This window comes from Alosa sapidissima, chromosome 1 (genome assembly GCF_018492685.1).
Source record: "Alosa sapidissima isolate fAloSap1 chromosome 1, fAloSap1.pri, whole genome shotgun sequence".
NCBI lineage: Eukaryota > Metazoa > Chordata > Actinopteri > Clupeiformes > Clupeidae > Alosa > Alosa sapidissima.
In genome coordinates this window covers 28009576-28015645 of record NC_055957.1, presented here as the reverse complement: position 1 = coordinate 28015645, position 6070 = coordinate 28009576, and the positions used below count along the sequence as shown (strand labels likewise).

At 41.0% G+C, this 6070-nt stretch overlaps 1 protein-coding gene across 1 annotated transcript in view; it reads right to left on the bottom strand.

Annotated features, from left to right (window-relative positions):
• Nucleotides 1-6070, bottom strand: part of exoc3 (exocyst complex component 3) — a 30234-nt gene that overhangs the window by 12034 nt on the left and 12130 nt on the right. The window lies entirely within an intron of this gene.

Sequence of the window (6070 nt, the reverse complement as noted above, 5' to 3'; positions counted from 1 at the left end):
ATCTGCTCACCTACTTAGGCCGCATGTATTGGTTCATGTGCTGACAGTGTGACTATGTTTGTACACCAAGACCAAGTGGATCTATTTTATTTGTTATTGTCATTTAGGTACTCACCATTTTGTTTTGCCAGGCACTTTATTTTATAATTTGTCCACTGCTGGGTTCCATTTGAAAGAACCATCGCAATGCAGAGAGTAATTTATGGAATGTTTTTTGTGACAAAATTAAATAAATAAATGAAATATGAAATAATTAAAAGTTGAAATAAATAAATAAAAAGTTAAATAAATAAATAAAATGTGAAATAAATAAAAGATTAAATGTAAAAAACATATATACATTGACATTTACATTTACATTCCATATGCACGGTCATGCAATGTGCCATGAAATAAATAAATACGTCAGTCACCCATTAAGGCGGGACCTAACCACTGATTGCTGCCTGAAATAACACGAAGTGATCCAGCTCTGAGTCAGACTGTGCTAAGGAGATAGCTCAGACTTGTATCATAACTCACGAAACATACAACAACAAGGATTTCATTCTAAATTCATACTTTTGGGAAGATATCAGGTGTGAAAGCGTTCTGTCATTTGATGGGTCTGTTTGCTGTGTCTCAGGGGGTTGATAAGACATGCTATGTGCACATCTAGAGCTAGCGCTAACAGTTAGCACAAGCGTTAGCTAGTTATCGACATCTACAGAAAGCGAACTTCTATCTAAGGCAAACGACTTTGCTATTGCTTCTATTTATAGTAGGGTGCCCAGACGTCCCAGTTAACTTCACTTGAGCTGAATTCACCTCATTTGTTATATGATACATAAACAATAAAGCTTGAGATGCCCATGCCGTGAACTCTTATTATGTGAGTGTCAGTGCCAGCTTGCTACATTGCCCAAGCAGTGTCCACAACTTTCCAGAGACTTTAGTTCTCAATATGAGGGTATAACTCAGCAGCCGACAAAGATTTTTGACAGCACTAGATGCTATGCTTTTACGTCCTGATAACTCACAGCCAAGAGTTAGCAACATAGAACACACAATCTTTCTGAATGAAAATGCCTAGGTTATGGCTGTTAGCAGTAGCACTAGCTTTTAGCTTCTATCAATGACTTTATTCTGATCAGAGCCATATAAAGGTAGAGTTGCGACAACTCCATTGACGCTAATGTTCCATTTTTTTTTTCAACAATGGCGGCTAATGGAAGCCTCAAATAGTTCCCGAAAATTAACAATTTATAATAGCAGCAGTGCAGTTACAGACTGTTTGTAGCCAACATTTCAGACTCAGATTTACATTATTGGCTCATCCTAATAATAATAATAATAATAATAATAACAGTAACAACAGTAATAGTAGTAAAGTAATAGTATTAATAACCTAATTATAATAATAAACTATTTATGTATCGACTATGACAGCTTTTCTGCTGCTCAGTTTTTATCAGTTCCTTATCAAATAAATTAAAAGAGGCTAAAGCCCAATAAATGTGCCACACATAAAAACCTAATATAAGATAAACCTTGCCTATACCATTTCAATTAGGCAGCACTAGGCAACACCACAAACGAGCTGTCATTAAGTTTTGCGTTTGTAGCCTACAACTTTTATGACGTGACGTGTCTTGGGCATTTAGCTTTACCATCATGTCAACATAGTTGTAACGTTATGCAATGCTTATCTAGGCTATGGATTTAAGTGGTTTAATTTTAAAAAGGGCAGCAAAAGTGGGATAAAGTGCAACTGCTTCCCCAAAACAATTCCTCCATAACTGTGGATTTAATCGTTTGATATGTGGATAACTTTCAGTGGACTAAACACATAAAAGGTAAGATTTTGTTATCACAAAGCTAGCTGGTTCGTTAAATATGGCGAAGCATATTTACAGCCAACTTTGTAGGCCTACTTGTAGCAGTGAAACTGAGTTTGTTGTTAACATTGTTGGTAACGTAAACGTTTCTTCAGTTAGGAGCAGGACTGTTTTTTTATTTTTTATTTTGCATTAATTTTCATTGTCAAAAGCTAGCCTATGCATGAGAGAACCTAGATTCGAGGGAGCTGCAGCTGTTAGCATCAGCAGGTCATATTAACACAGCAGGGCACACTAGCCCAGTGATGAAGGATCGTGTAAAATCCCCATCCCCAGAAAGTTTCAAACCAAGCTTGCGCTGATGATGCATGATCACTGATCAAATTGCTATTTTCTGACACAATGCACACCATTTCCAGGTGCTCACCTGTCTGAATCTCAAGCTCTTTAGCCTAGCATCTGCTGTTCACAGCACGGTGAATGACAAACGATGACAAAATGCTGTTCATGTTTATGAGTTCATATCCTGGTTATTTATCGAAGGACTTACATGTCACGTTTTATATTTCATTATGATCACTCGCATTACCATGGGGTTACTAAATAGGTAGGTCTAATGCTACGGTTAACTTAGAATGCCCACCATTACACTGGAGATGTTAAAAAACTTGTAAACTTTTTTTATTCTGCCGCGACGATAGGCTAGGCTTGGCTAGGTAATTCGCTCATTAGCTCAGATCAGTGACTACCAGAGGAAACGCGGGGTAGAAAACTCAAACAAGTAATGTTAGACTAGCTGTGTTACAGTTTCTCGTTGCAATCAAAATTTCACAGGAGCTCCTTTTGTAGGCTACACGCAGTCTCAAAAACACTGTTCACAGCTTTTCGAGTCACTGTACGAGGTCATTTATTTTATATAGCGATAATTTAGATACACTTATGGGGTGGGTGCAATTGCGTTTTCTAAAGAATCTCCCGTCTTGATTTTGTACAGAAATTAATATTAAGTGACACATACGTAAAAGGGCGGGAAAAAACGTCACCTTATATAGCAGGCTAAGATATAAGGTCTGGAATTTAATTTAATATTGTTGTAATGGTAGGATAACTACATAGTTTACACAATAATTACACTGTGTTATAAATATTGTATATCAATGCATTTATTGACTGTCAATTAACCAAAATCGTGGCTCTGTCTATCATTGAACAGTAGCCTATTTAATGCATTCTAATCCATTGTCAATCACTTCCGGGAACTATTTGAAGTTTACATGAACCACGTGACCTTAACGAATTTTGAACACCCATTGTCGCAACTCTACCTTTATATGGCTCTGATTCTGATCAGCCAGTCATGCTCACAAAGTTTTTTTTTTTTTTTCAGGCAGCAACCAATCAGCGGCTAGATCCCGCCTTGATGGGTGACTGACGTAGAACTATTTATTTATTTCATGGCACATTGCAAGACCATGCATATGGAATGTAAATGTCAATGTACTGTATATATGGTTTTTACATTTCATCTTTTATTTATTTAAGTATTTATTTAATCTTTTATTTATTTATTTCATATTTCATTTATTTATTTCAACTTTTAATTATTTATTTCATATTTCATTTATTGATTTCATATTTCATTTATTTATTTAATTTTGGCACAAAAAACATTCCATAGTAATTGGGCAAAAATTTTCCTCTCAGAAAACTCTGTGACCGGAGTTATTTTCGCAAGAAAGCCTGAGCAGTGGCTGTAAACTGTAATGTTGCGAGGCAGAAGAATTCGTAAAACAAACCCCCAGCACCAAGCAGTGTTTCCCGTGCCTGTGGTCTCCATGGCAGTGATGCTCTGCAGGCTTTAGGCTGGCGTGATGAGGCTGCCACTCAAGCACGCCTGTGTGCGTGTGAGTGAGTGGGCGTGTCTCTCGTAGAGGGGGAGGGCCGGCAGGGGCGTGGACTAGCGTAGGTCACATGTCTGTCGTGTGTGTTTTTGCCCCGCCCCTTAGCGTGTGTGTTATCCGGTAGTGGGTGCCGCTGCCGTGTGTGTGTGCCATGCCAGAGCACGAGCTTGCGTGCTGGATTCGGCTGCAGCCCTGCATGGCCTGGATCATAGTCACAGCATGGAGTTTGCGAACCGGGTGGGGTGGGGGGGGGGGGGGGGGGGTTCTGTTGTAGAGACGATGACGAGCTGCTCTTTCTCTCATCGCACTGCATTGCACCTCTCCCATCTTCTATCTTCCCCCTTCTCATCCCTCCATCCCCTTCACAACTCTCTTCTCTCTTCCCCTGACATCCCTTCTGTCCTCCTCTCTTCTCTCATCCAGACAACCCCACTAGAACCACACGTGTTCCTTCATTCCCTTCAAGAACCAGGAAAAAAAGGCAGTGGTTATGTGGAACCATCTGCCACACATAACACAGAGGGCAGCAGCGCCGAGACGGAGGGGACCGTTCTAGTGCAGGGATCTGGAAATGCAGCATCAGCTCACCTGGGCTCACCTGTCCATGCATGGCAGCTGTGAGACTACATACACAACTAACCGCTGTGAGGACTGGGCCGTATCTTTAGCTGTCGTCATGCTCTACCCAGGGAACCGAGATGCGTGTCTGACCTAATTAAACCTCCTGGAGTGTGCTGAGGTGGCACACAGGTACAAGGCCCACAGCGAAGCTAAGCACACTCACTGACCTGAACCTTTAAGCCCACCACCAATTAAACGCTTCCCTCTAAGAGAGAGAGAGAGAGATACTCTGAATCAGTTTTATACCAGGCAGGACAGTGAGAGGTGAGTACAATTATGAATTGTCACGCAACGGATTGCTACAAGCTTACTGTCACCACGGAAATGCCGCAGCCCCCTGGCATCTGTCGGTATGCATCAGCGAATCCCCCCCACCCCCAATCTGGCATGGCCTCAGCCTGAGGTCATGAATCTGCGCAAATGACTGAAAGACCTGGAGTAGTCACAACCCTGATGACTACTTTCAGCCTATTTCAGTGTTATGATGAAACTCAAGGTGCTTTCTATATGTTGTCCTCTACCGCTAATGAAGGTTCTGCTGCCATGTTTTTGTCCATGAGGATTGCTTTGGAGATTGCCAACTGACTCTGAGAACAACCAAACTCATTTTAACTGTGTGCTTTGGTTTCTTCAGGCCTCACCCATCTCATGTCTCTCTTGAGAGGACACACAATACACTACGCAATATAAACTCCATCTTAAGTCTGTCCTAAGCAGAACTGGCATTCCTCTCTATCTCCATACATCGTGTGTCTATAATACTCCAGGGGAGAGAGACAGATGGTGCCATCAGGTTCAAGTGAAGCCGCGCAGCATGGGGTCCGCAAAAGCAGCTAAGGCACTAACAGGTCCACAGCAGATGAGTGAAAAATGGTATAGAAAATAGGCCACATCGGTAATCCATTAGTATATATAATCACTGCACCAGGAGTGGAAAGATGCACAGCTTATGTGGAAGACGACCAGCATGGGGTCCCAGACAGTAGCTCACCAATGGCCGGGTCTTGCACTGATCGAGGCCTCTGTCCCCTCCAGGGGGTCCTGTTGACCATGGGAGAGTTGTGACCCATTTTCGCTGTATGTTACTAACTGTGCTGTTCCTGAACCAGTATTCATTTAGCACGCAAAAATATCCTAGACTAATATCTTTATGTATGTATTTTTATAGTACATATCAGAGAAAAGCTTAATGATCTTAATGATCTGATGTACAACAGCATTTGCGGTCTGTAAACAATGTAAGTTAATGCATATAAAACAAGCATAAGAAAATTACCACCAAAATATGCAGAAGACTGTAATAAATACATCACTCAAAAAGACAAGTTTAACAAATTCCTATTTCCAAAGATAAGCTGGGTAATGTGTGGGTGACAATGTATAGAAGAAATTAGAAATAAAGGATTTTAGTAATGGAACATCCACTCTGTCCTGATATATAGTGGTACCCTAAATATTTATCCAATTAAGGGAAATGAGAGGCCAGCGGCTCACCGCTGCCAAACCTGGTCAGACCAATTAGAGTGGAGCAGAATGTCATATGACTAATATTATACATGGATGGAAAACAGCTGCATGTGTTGACAGACAGAGAAAAGCCAGAGAGAGTGTGTTCACATATGTGCGTATAGAGGTCTGAGACATGCACAGGGTGTGCAACCAAATAAAGACATTTTATGAGTGTAACAAATTAATCCATGTACACTGTGTGTTCAGGGTTGTTCTGGGGGT